This window comes from Rhamphochromis longiceps, linkage group LG13 (assembly GCF_057381845.1).
Source record: "Rhamphochromis longiceps isolate RC_006_pf linkage group LG13, R_longiceps_female_GT1.1, whole genome shotgun sequence".
Classification (NCBI taxonomy): Eukaryota; Metazoa; Chordata; class Actinopteri; order Cichliformes; family Cichlidae; genus Rhamphochromis; species Rhamphochromis longiceps.
In genome coordinates this window covers 34,668,124-34,688,184 of record NC_140569.1, presented here as the reverse complement: position 1 = coordinate 34,688,184, position 20,061 = coordinate 34,668,124, and positions in this window count along the sequence as shown.

Sequence of the window (20,061 nt, the reverse complement as noted above, 5' to 3'; positions counted from 1 at the left end):
TTCAGAGTTCCGGAATGCACCAAGGTTCCGGAATGTTCGGAATTCCGGAATGCACCAAGGTTCCGGAATGTTCAGAGTTCCGGAATGCACCAAGGTTCCGGAATGTTCGGAATTCCGGAATGTTCAGAGTTCCGGAATGCACCAAGGTTCCGGAATGTTCGGAATTCCGGAATGTACCAAGGTTCCGGAATGTTCGGAATTCCGGAATGCACCAAGGTTCCGGAATGCACCAAGGTTCCGGAATGTTCGGAATTCCGGAATGCACCAAGGTTCCGGAATGCACCAAGGTTCCGTAATGTTCGGAATTCCGGAATGCACCAAGGTTCCGGAATGTTCGGAATTCCGGAATGCACCAAGGTTCCGGAATGTTCGGAATTCCGGAATGTTCAGAGTTCCGGAATGCACCAAGGTTCCGGAATGTTCGGAATTCCGGAATGCACCAAGGTTCCGGAATGTTCAGAATTCCGGAATGTTCAGAGTTCCGGAATGCACCAAGGTTCCGGAATGTTCGGAATTCCGGAATGTACCAAGGTTCCGGAATGTTCAGAGTTCCGGAATGCACCAAGGTTCCGGAATGTTCGGAATTCCGGAATGTTCAGAGTTCCGGAATGCACCAAGGTTCCGGAATGTTCGGAATTCCGGAATGCACCAAGGTTCCGGAATGTTCAGAGTTCCGGAATGCACCAAGGTTCCGGAATGTTCAGAGTTCCGGAATGTTCAGAGTTCCGGAATGCACCAAGGTTCCGGAATGTTCGGAATTCCGGAATGCACCAAGGTTCCAGAATGTTCGGAATTCCGGAATGTTCAGAGTTCCGGAATGCACCAAGGTTCCGGAATGTTCGGAATTCCGGAATGCACCAAGGTTCCGGAATGTTCAGAGTTCCGGAATGCACCAAGGTTCCGGAATGTTCGGAATTCCGGAATGTTCAGAGTTCCGGAATGCACCAAGGTTCCGGAATGTTCGGAATTCCGGAATGTACCAAGGTTCCGGAATGTTCGGAATTCCGGAATGCACCAAGGTTCCGGAATGCACCAAGGTTCCGGAATGTTCGGAATTCCGGAATGCACCAAGGTTCCGGAATGCACCAAGGTTCCGTAATGTTCGGAATTCCGGAATGCACCAAGGTTCCGGAATGTTCGGAATTCCGGAATGCACCAAGGTTCCGGAATGTTCGGAATTCCGGAATGTTCAGAGTTCCGGAATGCACCAAGGTTCCGGAATGTTCAGAGTTCCCGAATGTTCAGAGTTCCGGAATGCACCAAGGTTCCGGAATGTTCGGAATTCCGGAATGCACCAAGGTTCCGGAATGTTCAGAGTTCCGGAATGCACCAAGGTTCCGGAATGTTCGGAATTCCGGAATGTTCAGAGTTCCGGAATGCACCAAGGTTCCGGAATGTTCGGAATTCCGGAATGCACCAAGGTTCCGGAATGTTCGGAATTCCGGAATGCACCAAGGTTCCGGAATGTTCGGAATTCCGGAATGCACCAAGGTTCCGGAATGCACCAAGGTTCCGGAATGCGCAAAGGTTCCGGAATGTTCGGAGTTCCGGAATGCACCAAGGTTCCGGAATGTTTGGAATTCCGGAATGTTCAGAGTTCCGGAATGCACCAAGGTTCCGGAATGTTCGGAATTCCGGAATGCACCAAGGTTCCGGAATGTTCGGAATTCCGGAATGCACCAAGGTTCCGGAATGTTCGGAATTCCGGAATGCACCAAGGTTCCGGAATGTTCGGAATTCCGGAATGCACCAAGGTTCCGGAATGTTCAGAATTCCGGAATGTACCAAGGTTCCGGAATGTTCAGAATTCCGGAATGTTCAGAGTTCCGGAATGCACCAAGGTTCCGGAATGTTTGGAATTCCGGAATGTTCAGAGTTCCGGAATGTTCGGAATTCCGGAATGCACCAAGGTTCCGGAATGTTCGGAATTCCGGAATGCACCAAGTTTCCGGAATGTTCGGAATTCCGGAATGCACCAAGGTTCCGGAATGTTCGGAATTCCGGAATGTTCAGAGTTCCGGAATGCACCAAGGTTCCGGAATGTTCGGAATTCCGGAATGCACCAAGGTTCCGGAATGTTCGGAATTCCGGAATGTTCAGAATTCCGGAATGTACCAAGGTTCCGGAATGTTCAGAATTCCGGAATGTTCAGAGTTCCGGAATGCACCAAGGTTCCGGAATGTTCGGAATTCCGGAATGCACCAAGGTTCCGGAATGTTCGGAATTCCGGAATGCACCAAGGTTCCGGAATGTTCGGAATTCCGGAATGTTCAGAGTTCCGGAATGCACCAAGGTTCCGGAATGTTCGGAATTCCGGAATGCACCAAGGTTCCGGAATGTTCAGAATTCCGGAATGTTCAGAGTTCCGGAATGCACCAAGGTTCCGGAATGTTCGGAATTCCGGAATGCACCAAGGTTCCGGAATGTTCGGAATTCCGGAATGCACCAAGGTTCCGTAATGTTCGGAATTCCGGAATGCACCAAGGTTCCGGAATGTTCGGAATTCCGGAATGTTCAGAGTTCCGGAATGCACCAAGGTTCCGGAATGTTCGGAATTCCGGAATGCACCAAGGTTCCGGAATGTTCGGAATTCCGGAATGTTCAGAGTTCCGGAATGTTCAGAGTTCCGGAATGTTCAGAGTTCCGGAATGCACCAAGGTTCCGGAATGTTCGGAATTCCGGAATGCACCAAGGTTCCGGAATGTTCGGAATTCCGGAATGCACCAAGGTTCCGGAATGTTCGGAATTCCGGAATGCACCAAGGTTCCGGAATGTTCGGAATTCCGGAATGCACCAAGGTTCCGGAATGTTCGGAATTCCGGAATGCACCAAGGTTCCGGAATGTTCGGAATTCCGGAATGTACCAAGGTTCCGGAATGTTCAGAATTCCGGAATGTTCAGAGTTCCGGAATGCACCAAGGTTCCGGAATGTTTGGAATTCCGGAATGTTCAGAGTTCCGGAATGTTCGGAATTCCGGAATGCACCAAGGTTCCGGAATGTTCGGAATTCCGGAATGCACCAAGTTTCCGGAATGTTCGGAATTCCGGAATGCACCAAGGTTCCGTAATGTTCGGAATTCCAGAATGCACCAAGGTTCCGGAATGTTCAGAGTTCCGGAATGCACCAAGGTTCCGGAATGCACCAAGGTTCCGTAATGTTCGGAATTCCGGAATGCACCAAGGTTCCGTAATGTTCGGAATTCCGGAATGCACCAAGGTTCCGGAATGCACCAAGGTTCCGGAATGCGCAAAGGTTCCGGAATGTTCGGAGTTCCGGAAGGTTCAGAGTTCCGGAATGCACCAAGGTTCCGGAATGTTCGGAATTCCGGAATGTTCAGAGTTCCGGAATGCACCAAGGTTCCGGAATGTTCAGAGTTCCGGAATGTTCAGAGTTCCGGAATGCACCAAGGTTCCGGAATGTTCGGAATTCCGGAATGCACCAAGGTTCCGGAATGTTCGGAATTCCGGAATGTTCAGAGTTCCGGAATGCACCAAGGTTCCGGAATGTTCGGAATTCCGGAATGCACCAAGGTTCCGGAATGTTCAGAATTCCGGAATGTTCAGAGTTCCGGAATGCACCAAGGTTCCGGAATGTTCGGAATTCCGGAATGTACCAAGGTTCCGGAATGTTCAGAGTTCCGGAATGCACCAAGGTTCCGGAATGTTCGGAATTCCGGAATGTTCAGAGTTCCGGAATGCACCAAGGTTCCGGAATGTTCGGAATTCCGGAATGTACCAAGGTTCCGGAATGTTCGGAATTCCGGAATGCACCAAGGTTCCGGAATGCACCAAGGTTCCGGAATGTTCGGAATTCCGGAATGCACCAAGGTTCCGGAATGTTCGGAATTCCGGAATGCACCAAGGTTCCGGAATGCACCAAGGTTCCGGAATGTTCGGAATTCCGGAATGCACCAAGGTTCCGGAATGTTCGGAATTCCGGAATGTTCAGAGTTCCGGAATGCACCAAGGTTCCGGAATGTTCGGAATTCCGGAATGTTCAGAGTTCCGGAATGCACCAAGGTTCCGGAATGTTCAGAGTTCCGGAATGTTCAGAGTTACGGAATGCACCAAGGTTCCGGAATGTTCGGAATTCCGGAATGCACCAAGGTTCCAGAATGTTCGGAATTCCGGAATGTTCAGAGTTCCGGAATGCACCAAGGTTCCGGAATGTTCGGAATACCGGAATGCACCAAGGTTCCGGAATGTTCAGAATTCCGGAATGTTCAGAGTTCCGGAATGCACCAAGGTTCCGGAATGTTCGGAATTCCGGAATGTACCAAGGTTCCGGAATGTTCAGAGTTCCGGAATGCACCAAGGTTCCGGAATGTTCGGAATTCCGGAATGTTCAGAGTTCCGGAATGCACCAAGGTTCCGGAATGTTCGGAATTCCGGAATGCACCAAGGTTCCGGAATGCACCAAGGTTCCGGAATGTTCGGAATTCCGGAATGCACCAAGGTTCCGGAATGTTCGGAATTCCGGAATGCACCAAGGTTCCGGAATGCACCAAGGTTCCGGAATGTTCGGAATTCCGGAATGCACCAAGGTTCCGGAATGTTCGGAATTCCGGAATGTTCAGAGTTCCGGAATGCACCAAGGTTCCGGAATGTTCAGAGTTCCGGAATGTTCAGAGTTCCGGAATGCACCAAGGTTCCGGAATGTTCAGAGTTCCGGAATGTTCAGAGTTCCGGAATGCACCAAGGTTCCGGAATGTTCGGAATTCCGGAATGCACCAAGGTTCCGGAATGTTCAGAATTCCGGAATGCACCAAGGTTCCGGAATGTTTGGAATTCCGGAATGTTCAGAGTTCCGGAATGTTCGGAATTCCGGAATGCACCAAGGTTCCGGAATGTTCGGAATTCCGGAATGCACCAAGTTTCCGGAATGTTCGGAATTCCGGAATGCACCAAGGTTCCGGAATGTTCAGAATTCCGGAATGTTCAGAGTTCCGGAATGCACCAAGGTTCCGGAATGTTCGGAATTCCGGAATGCACCAAGGTTCCGGAATGTTCGGAATTCCGGATTGCACCAAGGTTCCGGAATGTTCGGAATTCCGGAATGTTCAGAGTTCCGGAATGCACCAAGGTTCCGGAATGCACCAAGGTTCCGGAATGCGCAAAGGTTCCGGAATGTTCGGAGTTCCGGAATGCACCAAGGTTCCGGAATGTTCGGAATTCCGGAATGTTCAGAGTTCCGGAATGCACCAAGGTTCCGGAATGTTCGGAATTCCGGAATGCACCAAGGTTCCGGAATGTTCGGAATTCCGGAATGTTCAGAGTTCCGGAATGTTCAGAGTTCCGGAATGTTCAGAGTTCCGGAATGCACCAAGGTTCCGGAATGTTCGGAATTCCGGAATGCACCAAGGTTCCGGAATGTTCGGAATTCCGGAATGCACCAAGTTTCCGGGATGTTCGGAATTCCGGAATGCACCAAGGTTCCGTAATGTTCGGAATTCCAGAATGCACCAAGGTTCCGGAATGTTCAGAGTTCCGGAATGCACCAAGGTTCCGGAATGCACCAAGGTTCCGTAATGTTCGGAATTCCGGAATGCACCAAGGTTCCGTAATGTTCGGAATTCCGGAATGCACCAAGGTTCCGGAATGCACCAAGGTTCCGGAATGCACCAAGGTTCCGGAATGTTCAGAGTTCCGGAATGTTCAGAGTTCCGGAATGCACCAAGGTTCCGGAATGTTCGGAATTCCGGAATGCACCAAGGTTCCGGAATGTTCGGAATTCCGGAATGTTCAGAGTTCCGGAATGCACCAAGGTTCCGGAATGTTCGGAATTCCGGAATGCACCAAGGTTCCGGAATGTTCAGAGTTCCGGAATGTTCGGAATTCCGGAATGTTCAGAGTTCCGGAATGCACCAAGGTTCCGGAATGGTCGGAATTCCGGAATGTACCAAGGTTCCGGAATGCACCAAGGTTCCGGAATGTTCGGAATTCCGGAATGCACCAAGGTTCCGGAATGTTCGGAATTCCGGAATGCACAAAGGTTCCGGAATGTTCGGAATTCCGGAATGTTCAGAGTTCCGGAATGTTCAGAGTTCCGGAATGTTCAGAGTTCCGGAATGCACCAAGGTTCCGGAATGTTCGGAATTCCGGAATGCACCAAGGTTCCGGAATGTTCGGAATTCCGGAATGCACCAAGGTTCCGGAATGTTCAGAGTTCCGGAATGCACAAAGGTTCCGGAATGTTCGGAATTCCGGAATGTTCAGAGTTCCGGAATGTTCAGAGTTCCGGAATGTTCAGAGTTCCGGAATGCACCAAGGTTCCGGAATGTTCGGAATTCCGGAATGCACCAAGGTTCCGGAATGTTCGGAATTCCGGAATGCACCAAGGTTCCGGAATGTTCAGAGTTCCGGAATGTTCGGAATTCCGGAATGTTCAGAGTTCCGGAATGTTCAGAGTTCCGGAATGCACCAAGGTTCCGGAATGTTCGGAATTCCGGAATTCAGAGTTCCGGAATGCACCAAGGTTCCGGAATGTTCGGAATTCCGGAATGTACCAAGGTTCCGGAATGTTCAGAGTTCCGGAATGCACCAAGGTTCCGGAATGTTCGGAATTCCGGAATGTTCAGAGTTCCGGAATGCACCAAGGTTCCGGAATGTTCGGAATTCCGGAATGCACCAAGGTTCCGGAATGTTCGGAATTCCGGAATGCACCAAGGTTCCGGAATGTTCGGAATTCCGGAATGCACCAAGGTTCCGGAATGTTCGGAATTCCGGAATGCACCAAGGTTCCGGAATGTTCAGAATTCCGGAATGTACCAAGGTTCCGGAATGTTCAGAATTCCGGAATGTTCAGAGTTCCGGAATGCACCAAGGTTCCGGAATGTTTGGAATTCCGGAATGTTCAGAGTTCCGGAATGTTCGGAATTCCGGAATGCACCAAGGTTCCGGAATGTTCGGAATTCCGGAATGCACCAAGTTTCCGGAATGTTCGGAATTCCGGAATGCACCAAGGTTCCGGAATGTTCGGAATTCCGGAATGTTCAGAGTTCCGGAATGCACCAAGGTTCCGGAATGTTCGGAATTCCGGAATGCACCAAGGTTCCGGAATGTTCGGAATTCCGGAATGTTCAGAGTTCCGGAATGCACCAAGGTTCCGGAATGTTCGGAGTTCCGGAATGTTCAGAGTTCCGGAATGCACCAAGGTTCCGGAATGTTCGGAATTCCGGAATGCACCAAGGTTCCGGAATGTTCAGAATTCCGGAATGTTCAGAGTTCCGGAATGCACCAAGGTTCCGGAATGTTCGGAATTCCGGAATGCACCAAGGTTCCGGAATGTTCGGAATTCCGGAATGCACCAAGGTTCCGTAATGTTCGGAATTCCGGAATGCACCAAGGTTCCGGAATGTTCGGAATTCCGGAATGCACCAAGGTTCCGTAATGTTCAGAGTTCCGGAATGCACCAAGGTTCCGGAATGCACCAAGGTTCCGGAATGCGCAAAGGTTCCGGAATGTTCGGAGTTCCGGAATGCACCAAGGTTCCGGAATGTTCGGAATTCCGGAATGTTCAGAGTTCCGGAATGCACCAAGGTTCCGGAATGTTTGGAATTCCGGAATGTTCAGAGTTCCGGAATGTTCGGAATTCCGGAATGCACCAAGGTTCCGGAATGTTCGGAATTCCGGAATGCACCAAGGTTCCGGAATGTTCGGAATTCCGGAATGCACCAAGGTTCCGGAATGTTCGGAATTCCGAAATGTTCAGAGTTCCGGAATGCACCAAGGTTCCGGAATGTTCGGAATTCCGGAATGCACCAAGGTTCCGGAATGTTCGGAATTCCGGAATGTTCAGAGTTCCGGAATGCACCAAGGTTCCGGAATGTTCAGAGTTCCGGAATGTTCAGAGTTCCGGAATGCACCAAGGTTCCGGAATGTTCGGAATTCCGGAATGCACCAAGGTTCCGGAATGTTCAGAATTCCGGAATGTTCAGAGTTCCGGAATGCACCAAGGTTCCGGAATGTTCGGAATTCCGGAATGCACCAAGGTTCCGGAATGTTCGGAATTCCGGAATGCACCAAGGTTCCGTAATGTTCGGAATTCCGGAATGCACCAAGGTTCCGGAATGTTCGGAATTCCGGAATGCACCAAGGTTCCGTAATGTTCAGAGTTCCGGAATGCACCAAGGTTCCGGAATGCACCAAGGTTCCGGAATGCGCAAAGGTTCCGGAATGTTCGGAGTTCCGGAATGCACCAAGGTTCCGGAATGTTCGGAATTCCGGAATGTTCAGAGTTCCGGAATGCACCAAGGTTCCGGAATGTTCGGAATTCCGGAATGCACCAAGGTTCCGGAATGTTCGGAATTCCGGAATGTTCAGAGTTCCGGAATGTTCAGAGTTCCGGAATGTTCAGAGTTCCGGAATGCACCAAGGTTCCGGAATGTTCGGAATTCCGGAATGCACCAAGGTTCCGGAATGTTCGGAATTCCGGAATGCACCAAGGTTCCGGAATGTTCGGAATTCCGGAATGCACCAAGGTTCCGGAATGTTCGGAATTCCGGAATGCACCAAGGTTCCGGAATGTTCGGAATTCCGGAATGCACCAAGGTTCCGGAATGTTCGGAATTCCGGAATGTACCAAGGTTCCGGAATGTTCAGAATTCCGGAATGTTCAGAGTTCCGGAATGCACCAAGGTTCCGGAATGTTTGGAATTCCGGAATGTTCAGAGTTCCGGAATGTTCGGAATTCCGGAATGCACCAAGGTTCCGGAATGTTCGGAATTCCGGAATGCACCAAGTTTCCGGAATGTTCGGAATTCCGGAATGCACCAAGGTTCCGTAATGTTCGGAATTCCAGAATGCACCAAGGTTCCGGAATGTTCAGAGTTCCGGAATGCACCAAGGTTCCGGAATGCACCAAGGTTCCGTAATGTTCGGAATTCCGGAATGCACCAAGGTTCCGTAATGTTCGGAATTCCGGAATGCACCAAGGTTCCGGAATGCACCAAGGTTCCGGAATGCGCAAAGGTTCCGGAATGTTCGGAGTTCCGGAAGGTTCAGAGTTCCGGAATGCACCAAGGTTCCGGAATGTTCGGAATTCCGGAATGCACCAAGGTTCCGGAATGCACCAAGGTTCCGGAATGTTCAGAGTTCCGGAATGTTCAGAGTTCCGGAATGCACCAAGGTTCCGGAATGTTCGGAATTCCGGAATGCACCAAGGTTCCGGAATGTTCGGAATTCCGGAATGTTCAGAGTTCCGGAATGCACCAAGGTTCCGGAATGTTCGGAATTCCGGAATGCACCAAGGTTCCGGAATGTTCAGAATTCCGGAATGTTCAGAGTTCCGGAATGCACCAAGGTTCCGGAATGTTCGGAATTCCGGAATGTACCAAGGTTCCGGAATGTTCAGAGTTCCGGAATGCACCAAGGTTCCGGAATGTTCGGAATTCCGGAATGTTCAGAGTTCCGGAATGCACCAAGGTTCCGGAATGTTCGGAATTCCGGAATGTACCAAGGTTCCGGAATGTTCGGAATTCCGGAATGCACCAAGGTTCCGGAATGCACCAAGGTTCCGGAATGTTCGGAATTCCGGAATGCACCAAGGTTCCGGAATGCACCAAGGTTCCGGAATGTTCGGAATTCCGGATTGCACCAAGGTTCCGGAATGTTCGGAATTCCGGAATGTTCAGAGTTCCGGAATGCACCAAGGTTCCGGAATGCACCAAGGTTCCGGAATGCGCAAAGGTTCCGGAATGTTCGGAGTTCCGGAATGCACCAAGGTTCCGGAATGTTCGGAATTCCGGAATGTTCAGAGTTCCGGAATGCACCAAGGTTCCGGAATGTTCGGAATTCCGGAATGCACCAAGGTTCCGGAATGTTCGGAATTCCGGAATGTTCAGAGTTCCGGAATGTTCAGAGTTCCGGAATGTTCAGAGTTCCGGAATGCACCAAGGTTCCGGAATGTTCGGAATTCCGGAATGCACCAAGGTTCCGGAATGTTCGGAATTCCGGAATGCACCAAGTTTCCGGGATGTTCGGAATTCCGGAATGCACCAAGGTTCCGTAATGTTCGGAATTCCAGAATGCACCAAGGTTCCGGAATGTTCAGAGTTCCGGAATGCACCAAGGTTCCGGAATGCACCAAGGTTCCGTAATGTTCGGAATTCCGGAATGCACCAAGGTTCCGTAATGTTCGGAATTCCGGAATGCACCAAGGTTCCGGAATGCACCAAGGTTCCGGAATGCGCAAAGGTTCCGGAATGTTCGGAGTTCCGGAAGGTTCAGAGTTCCGGAATGCACCAAGGTTCCGGAATGTTCGGAATTCCGGAATGTTCAGAGTTCCGGAATGCACCAAGGTTCCGGAATGTTCAGAGTTCCGGAATGTTCAGAGTTCCGGAATGCACCAAGGTTCCGGAATGTTCGGAATTCCGGAATGCACCAAGGTTCCGGAATGTTCGGAATTCCGGAATGTTCAGAGTTCCGGAATGCACCAAGGTTCCGGAATGTTCGGAATTCCGGAATGCACCAAGGTTCCGGAATGTTCAGAGTTCCGGAATGTTCGGAATTCCGGAATGTTCAGAGTTCCGGAATGCACCAAGGTTCCGGAATGGTCGGAATTCCGGAATGTACCAAGGTTCCGGAATGCACCAAGGTTCCGGAATGTTCGGAATTCCGGAATGCACCAAGGTTCCGGAATGTTCGGAATTCCGGAATGCACAAAGGTTCCGGAATGTTCGGAATTCCGGAATGTTCAGAGTTCCGGAATGTTCAGAGTTCCGGAATGTTCAGAGTTCCGGAATGCACCAAGGTTCCGGAATGTTCGGAATTCCGGAATGCACCAAGGTTCCGGAATGTTCGGAATTCCGGAATGCACCAAGGTTCCGGAATGTTCAGAGTTCCGGAATGCACAAAGGTTCCGGAATGTTCGGAATTCCGGAATGTTCAGAGTTCCGGAATGTTCAGAGTTCCGGAATGTTCAGAGTTCCGGAATGCACCAAGGTTCCGGAATGTTCGGAATTCCGGAATGCACCAAGGTTCCGGAATGTTCGGAATTCCGGAATGCACCAAGGTTCCGGAATGTTCAGAGTTCCGGAATGTTCGGAATTCCGGAATGTTCAGAGTTCCGGAATGTTCAGAGTTCCGGAATGCACCAAGGTTCCGGAATGTTCGGAATTCCGGAATGTACCAAGGTTCCGGAATGTTCAGAGTTCCGGAATGCACCAAGGTTCCGGAATGTTCGGAATTCCGGAATGTTCAGAGTTCCGGAATGCACCAAGGTTCCGGAATGTTCGGAATTCCGGAATGCACCAAGGTTCCGGAATGTTCGGAATTCCGGAATGCACCAAGGTTCCGGAATGTTCGGAATTCCGGAATGCACCAAGGTTCCGGAATGTTCGGAATTCCGGAATGCACCAAGGTTCCGGAATGTTCAGAATTCCGGAATGTACCAAGGTTCCGGAATGTTCAGAATTCCGGAATGTTCAGAGTTCCGGAATGCACCAAGGTTCCGGAATGTTTGGAATTCCGGAATGTTCAGAGTTCCGGAATGTTCGGAATTCCGGAATGCACCAAGGTTCCGGAATGTTCGGAATTCCGGAATGCACCAAGTTTCCGGAATGTTCGGAATTCCGGAATGCACCAAGGTTCCGGAATGTTCGGAATTCCGGAATGTTCAGAGTTCCGGAATGCACCAAGGTTCCGGAATGTTCGGAATTCCGGAATGCACCAAGGTTCCGGAATGTTCGGAATTCCGGAATGTTCAGAGTTCCGGAATGCACCAAGGTTCCGGAATGTTCGGAGTTCCGGAATGTTCAGAGTTCCGGAATGCACCAAGGTTCCGGAATGTTCGGAATTCCGGAATGCACCAAGGTTCCGGAATGTTCAGAATTCCGGAATGTTCAGAGTTCCGGAATGCACCAAGGTTCCGGAATGTTCGGAATTCCGGAATGCACCAAGGTTCCGGAATGTTCGGAATTCCGGAATGCACCAAGGTTCCGGAATGTTCGGAATTCCGGAATGCACCAAGGTTCCGTAATGTTCAGAGTTCCGGAATGCACCAAGGTTCCGGAATGCACCAAGGTTCCGGAATGCGCAAAGGTTCCGGAATGTTCGGAGTTCCGGAATGCACCAAGGTTCCGGAATGTTCGGAATTCCGGAATGTTCAGAGTTCCGGAATGCACCAAGGTTCCGGAATGTTTGGAATTCCGGAATGTTCAGAGTTCCGGAATGTTCGGAATTCCGGAATGCACCAAGGTTCCGGAATGTTCGGAATTCCGGAATGCACCAAGGTTCCGGAATGTTCGGAATTCCGGAATGCACCAAGGTTCCGGAATGTTCGGAATTCCGGAATGTTCAGAGTTCCGGAATGCACCAAGGTTCCGGAATGTTCGGAATTCCGGAATGCACCAAGGTTCCGGAATGTTCGGAATTCCGGAATGTTCAGAGTTCCGGAATGCACCAAGGTTCCGGAATGTTCAGAGTTCCGGAATGTTCAGAGTTCCGGAATGCACCAAGGTTCCGGAATGTTCGGAATTCCGGAATGCACCAAGGTTCCGGAATGTTCAGAATTCCGGAATGTTCAGAGTTCCGGAATGCACCAAGGTTCCGGAATGTTCGGAATTCCGGAATGCACCAAGGTTCCGGAATGTTCGGAATTCCGGAATGCACCAAGGTTCCGTAATGTTCGGAATTCCGGAATGCACCAAGGTTCCGGAATGTTCGGAATTCCGGAATGCACCAAGGTTCCGTAATGTTCAGAGTTCCGGAATGCACCAAGGTTCCGGAATGCACCAAGGTTCCGGAATGCGCAAAGGTTCCGGAATGTTCGGAGTTCCGGAATGCACCAAGGTTCCGGAATGTTCGGAATTCCGGAATGTTCAGAGTTCCGGAATGCACCAAGGTTCCGGAATGTTCGGAATTCCGGAATGCACCAAGGTTCCGGAATGTTCGGAATTCCGGAATGTTCAGAGTTCCGGAATGTTCAGAGTTCCGGAATGTTCAGAGTTCCGGAATGCACCAAGGTTCCGGAATGTTCGGAATTCCGGAATGCACCAAGGTTCCGGAATGTTCGGAATTCCGGAATGCACCAAGGTTCCGTAATGTTCGGAATTCCAGAATGCACCAAGGTTCCGGAATGTTCAGAGTTCCGGAATGCACCAAGGTTCCGGAATGCACCAAGGTTCCGTAATGTTCGGAATTCCGGAATGCACCAAGGTTCCGTAATGTTCGGAATTCCGGAATGCACCAAGGTTCCGGAATGCACCAAGGTTCCGGAATGCGCAAAGGTTCCGGAATGTTCGGAGTTCCGGAAGGTTCAGAGTTCCGGAATGCACCAAGGTTCCGGAATGTTCGGAATTCCGGAATGCACCAAGGTTCCGGAATGCACCAAGGTTCCGGAATGTTCAGAGTTCCGGAATGTTCAGAGTTCCGGAATGCACCAAGGTTCCGGAATGTTCGGAATTCCGGAATGCACCAAGGTTCCGGAATGTTCGGAATTCCGGAATGTTCAGAGTTCCGGAATGCACCAAGGTTCCGGAATGTTCGGAATTCCGGAATGCACCAAGGTTCCGGAATGTTCAGAATTCCGGAATGTTCAGAGTTCCGGAATGCACCAAGGTTCCGGAATGTTCGGAATTCCGGAATGTACCAAGGTTCCGGAATGTTCAGAGTTCCGGAATGCACCAAGGTTCCGGAATGTTCGGAATTCCGGAATGTTCAGAGTTCCGGAATGCACCAAGGTTCCGGAATGTTCGGAATTCCGGAATGTACCAAGGTTCCGGAATGTTCGGAATTCCGGAATGCACCAAGGTTCCGGAATGCACCAAGGTTCCGGAATGTTCGGAATTCCGGAATGCACCAAGGTTCCGGAATGTTCGGAATTCCGGAATGCACCAAGGTTCCGGAATGCACCAAGGTTCCGGAATGTTCGGAATTCCGGAATGCACCAAGGTTCCGGAATGTTCGGAATTCCGGAATGTTCAGAGTTCCGGAATGCACCAAGGTTCCGGAATGTTCGGAATTCCGGAATGTTCAGAGTTCCGGAATGCACCAAGGTTCCGGAATGTTCAGAGTTCCGGAATGTTCAGAGTTCCGGAATGCACCAAGGTTCCGGAATGTTCGGAATTCCGGAATGCACCAAGGTTCCAGAATGTTCGGAATTCCGGAATGTTCAGAGTTCCGGAATGCACCAAGGTTCCGGAATGTTCGGAATTCCGGAATGCACCAAGGTTCCGGAATGTTCAGAATTCCGGAATGTTCAGAGTTCCGGAATGCACCAAGGTTCCGGAATGTTCGGAATTCCGGAATGTACCAAGGTTCCGGAATGTTCAGAGTTCCGGAATGCACCAAGGTTCCGGAATGTTCGGAATTCCGGAATGTTCAGAGTTCCGGAATGCACCAAGGTTCCGGAATGTTCGGAATTCCGGAATGTACCAAGGTTCCGGAATGTTCGGAATTCCGGAATGCACCAAGGTTCCGGAATGCACCAAGGTTCCGGAATGTTCGGAATTCCGGAATGCACCAAGGTTCCGGAATGTTCGGAATTCCGGAATGCACCAAGGTTCCGGAATGCACCAAGGTTCCGGAATGTTCGGAATTCCGGAATGCACCAAGGTTCCGGAATGTTCGGAATTCCGGAATGCACCAAGGTTCCGTAATGTTCAGAGTTCCGGAATGCACCAAGGTTCCGGAATGCACCAAGGTTCCGGAATGCGCAAAGGTTCCGGAATGTTCGGAGTTCCGGAATGCACCAAGGTTCCGGAATGTTCGGAATTCCGGAATGTTCAGAGTTCCGGAATGCACCAAGGTTCCGGAATGTTTGGAATTCCGGAATGTTCAGAGTTCCGGAATGTTCGGAATTCCGGAATGCACCAAGGTTCCGGAATGTTCGGAATTCCGGAATGCACCAAGGTTCCGGAATGTTCGGAATTCCGGAATGCACCAAGGTTCCGGAATGTTCGGAATTCCGGAATGTTCAGAGTTCCGGAATGCACCAAGGTTCCGGAATGTTCGGAATTCCGGAATGCACCAAGGTTCCGGAATGTTCGGAATTCCGGAATGTTCAGAGTTCCGGAATGCACCAAGGTTCCGGAATGTTCAGAGTTCCGGAATGTTCAGAGTTCCGGAATGCACCAAGGTTCCGGAATGTTCGGAATTCCGGAATGCACCAAGGTTCCGGAATGTTCAGAATTCCGGAATGTTCAGAGTTCCGGAATGCACCAAGGTTCCGGAATGTTCGGAATTCCGGAATGCACCAAGGTTCCGGAATGTTCGGAATTCCGGAATGCACCAAGGTTCCGGAATGTTCGGAATTCCGGAATGCACCAAGGTTCCGTAATGTTCAGAGTTCCGGAATGCACCAAGGTTCCGTAATGTTCAGAGTTCCGGAATGCACCAAGGTTCCGGAATGCACCAAGGTTCCGGAATGCGCAAAGGTTCCGGAATGTTCGGAGTTCCGGAATGCACCAAGGTTCCGGAATGTTCGGAATTCCGGAATGTTCAGAGTTCCGGAATGCACCAAGGTTCCGGAATGTTCGGAATTCCGGAATGCACCAAGGTTCCGGAATGTTCGGAATTCCGGAATGTTCAGAGTTCCGGAATGTTCAGAGTTCCGGAATGTTCAGAGTTCCGGAATGCACCAAGGTTCCGGAATGTTCGGAATTCCGGAATGCACCAAGGTTCCGGAATGTTCGGAATTCCGGAATGCACCAAGGTTCCGGAATGTTCGGAATTCCGGAATGCACCAAGGTTCCGGAATGTTCGGAATTCCGGAATGCACCAAGGTTCCGGAATGTTCGGAATTCCGGAATGTACCAAGGTTCCGGAATGTTCAGAATTCCGGAATGTTCAGAGTTCCGGAATGCACCAAGGTTCCGGAATGTTTGGAATTCCGGAATGTTCAGAGTTCCGGAATGTTCGGAATTCCGGAATGCACCAAGGTTCCGGAATGTTCGGAATTCCGGAATGCACCAAGTTTCCGGAATGTTCGGAATTCCGGAATGCACCAAGGTTCCGTAATGTTCGGAATTCCAGAATGCACCAAGGTTCCGGAATGTTCAGAGTTCCGGAATGCACCAAGGTTCCGGAATGCACCAAGGTTCCGGAATGCGCAAAGGTTCCGGAATGTTCGGAGTTCCGGAATGCACCAAGGTTCCGGAATGTTCGGAATTCCGGAATGTTCAGAGTTCCGGAATGCACCAAGGTTCCGGAATGTTCGGAATTCCGGAATGCACCAAGGTTCCGGAATGTTCGGAATTCCGGAATGTTCAGAGTTCCGGAATGTTCAGAGTTCCGGAATGTTCAGAGTTCCGGAATGCACCAAGGTTCCGGAATGTTCGGAATTCCGGAATGCACCAAGGTTCCGGAATGTTCGGAATTCCGGAATGCACCAAGGTTCCGGAATGTTCGGAATTCCGGAATGCACCAAGGTTCCGGAATGTTCGGAATTCCGGAATGCACCAAGGTTCCGGAATGTTCAGAATTCCGGAATGCACCAAGGTTCCGGAATGTTCAGAATTCCGGAATGTTCAGAGTTCCGGAATGCACCACGGTTCCGGAATGTTTGGAATTCCGGAATGTTCAGAGTTCCGGAATGTTCGGAATTCCGGAATGCACCAAGGTTCCGGAATGTTCGGAATTCCGGTATGCACCAAGTTTCCGGGATGTTCGGAATTCCGGAATGCACCAAGGTTCCGTAATGTTCGGAATTCCAGAATGCACCAAGGTTCCGGAATGTGTCAGAGTTCCGGAATGCACCAAGGTTCCGGAATGCACCAAGGTTCCGTAATGTTCGGAATTCCGGAATGCACCAAGGTTCCGTAATGTTCGGAATTCCGGAATGCACCAAGGTTCCGGAATGCACCAAGGTTCCGGAATGCGCAAAGGTTCCGGAATGTTCGGAGTTCCGGAAGGTTCAGAGTTCCGGAATGCACCAAGGTTCCGGAATGTTCGGAATTCCGGAATGTTCAGAGTTCCGGAATGCACCAAGGTTCCGGAATGTTCAGAGTTCCGGAATGTTCAGAGTTCCGGAATGCACCAAGGTTCCGGAATGTTCGGAATTCCGGAATGCACCAAGGTTCCGGAATGTTCGGAATTCCGGAATGTTCAGAGTTCCGGAATGCACCAAGGTTCCGGAATGTTCGGAATTCCGGAATGCACCAAGGTTCCGGAATGTTCAGAATTCCGGAATGTTCAGAGTTCCGGAATGCACCAAGGTTCCGGAATGTTCGGAATTCCGGAATGTACCAAGGTTCCGGAATGTTCAGAGTTCCGGAATGCACCAAGGTTCCGGAATGTTCGGAATTCCGGAATGTTCAGAGTTCCGGAATGCACCAAGGTTCCGGAATGTTCGGAATTCCGGAATGTACCAAGGTTCCGGAATGTTCGGAATTCCGGAATGCACCAAGGTTCCGGAATGCACCAAGGTTCCGGAATGTTCGGAATTCCGGAATGCACCAAGGTTCCGGAATGTTCGGAATTCCGGAATGCACCAAGGTTCCGGAATGCACCAAGGTTCCGGAATGTTCGGAATTCCGGAATGCACCAAGGTTCCGGAATGTTCGGAATTCCGGAATGTTCAGAGTTCCGGAATGCACCAAGGTTCCGGAATGTTCAGAGTTCCGGAATGTTCAGAGTTCCGGAATGCACCAAGGTTCCGGAATGTTCAGAGTTCCGGAATGTTCAGAGTTCCGGAATGCACCAAGGTTCCGGAATGTTCAGAGTTCCGGAATGCACCAAGGTTCCGGAATGTTCGGAATTCCGGAATGCACCAAGGTTCCGGAATGTTCGGAATTCCGGAATGCACCAAGGTTCCGTAATGTTCGGAATTCCGGAATGCACCAAGGTTCCGGAATGTTCGGAATTCCGGATTGCACCAAGGTTCCGGAATGTTCGGAATTCCGGAATGTTCAGAGTTCCGGAATGCACCAAGGTTCCGGAATGCACCAAGGTTCCGGAATGCGCAAAGGTTCCGGAATGTTCGGAGTTCCGGAATGCACCAAGGTTCCGGAATGTTCGGAATTCCGGAATGTTCAGAGTTCCGGAATGCACCAAGGTTCCGGAATGTTCGGAATTCCGGAATGCACCAAGGTTCCGGAATGTTCGGAATTCCGGAATGTTCAGAGTTCCGGAATGTTCAGAGTTCCGGAATGTTCAGAGTTCCGGAATGCACCAAGGTTCCGGAATGTTCGGAATTCCGGAATGCACCAAGGTTCCGGAATGTTCGGAATTCCGGAATGCACCAAGGTTCCGGAATGTTCGGAATTCCGGAATGCACCAAGGTTCCGGAATGTTCGGAATTCCGGAATGCACCAAGGTTCCGGAATGTTCAGAATTCCGGAATGCACCAAGGTTCCGGAATGTTCAGAATTCCGGAATGTTCAGAGTTCCGGAATGCACCAAGGTTCCGGAATGTTTGGAATTCCGGAATGTTCAGAGTTCCGGAATGTTCGGAATTCCGGAATGCACCAAGGTTCCGGAATGTTCCAAGGTTCCGGAATGCACCAAGTTTCCGGAATGTTCGGAATTCCGGAATGCACCAAGGTTCCGTAATGTTCGGAATTCCAGAATGCACCAAGGTTCCGGAATGTTCAGAGTTCCGGAATGCACCAAGGTTCCGGAATGCACCAAGGTTCCGTAATGTTCGGAATTCCGGAATGCACCAAGGTTCCGTAATGTTCGGAATTCCGGAATGCACCAAGGTTCCGGAATGCACCAAGGTTCCGGAATGCGCAAAGGTTCCGGAATGTTCGGAGTTCCGGAAGGTTCAGAGTTCCGGAATGCACCAAGGTTCCGGAATGTTCGGAATTCCGGAATGCACCAAGGTTCCGGAATGTTCAGAATTCCGGAATGTTCAGAGTTCCGGAATGCACCAAGGTTCCGGAATGTTCGGAATTCCGGAATGTTCAGAGTTCCGGAATGCACCAAGGTTCCGGAATGTTCAGAGTTCCGGAATGTTCAGAGTTCCGGAATGCACCAAGGTTCCGGAATGTTCGGAGTTCCGGAATGTTCAGAGTTCCGGAATGCACCAAGGTTCCGGAATGTTCGGAATTCCGGAATGCACCAAGGTTCCAGAATGTTCGGAATTCCGGAATGTTCAGAGTTCCGGAATGCACCAAGGTTCCGGAATGTTCGGAATTCCGGAATGCACCAAGGTTCCGGAATGTTCAGAATTCCGGAATGTTCAGAGTTCCGGAATGCACCAAGGTTCCGGAATGTTCGGAATTCCGGAATGTACCAAGGTTCCGGAATGTTCAGAGTTCCGGAATGCACCAAGGTTCCGGAATGTTCGGAATTCCGGAATGTTCAGAGTTCCGGAATGCACCAAGGTTCCGGAATGTTCGGAATTCCGGAATGTACCAAGGTTCCGGAATGTTCGGAATTCCGGAATGCACCAAGGTTCCGGAATGCACCAAGGTTCCGGAATGTTCGGAATTCCGGAATGCACCAAGGTTCCGGAATGTTCGGAATTCCGGAATGCACCAAGGTTCCGGAATGCACCAAGGTTCCGGAATGTTCGGAATTCCGGAATGCACCAAGGTTCCGGAATGTTCGGAATTCCGGAATGTTCAGAGTTCCGGAATGCACCAAGGTTCCGGAATGTTCAGAGTTCCGGAATGTTCAGAGTTCCGGAATGCACCAAGGTTCCGGAATGTTCGGAATTCCGGAATGCACCAAGGTTCCGGAATGTTCAGCGTTCCGGAATGTTCAGAGTTCCGGAATGCACCAAGGTTCCGGAATGTTCGGAATTCCGGAATGCACCAAGGTTCCGGAATGTTCGGAATTCCGGAATGCACCAAGGTTCCGGAATGTTCAGAGTTCCGGAATGTTCAGAGTTCCGGAATGTTCAGAGTTCCGGAATGCACCAAGGTTCCGGAATGTTCGGAATTCCGGAATGCACCAAGGTTCCGGAATGTTCGGAATTCCGGAATGCACCAAGGTTCCGGAATGTTCAGAGTTCCGGAATGTTCGGAATTCCGGAATGTTCAGAGTTCCGGAATGTTCAGAGTTCCGGAATGCACCAAGGTTCCGGAATGTTCGGAATTCCGGAATTCAGAGTTCCGTAATGCACCAAGGTTCCGGAATGTTCGGAATTCCGGAATGTACCAAGGTTCCGGAATGTTC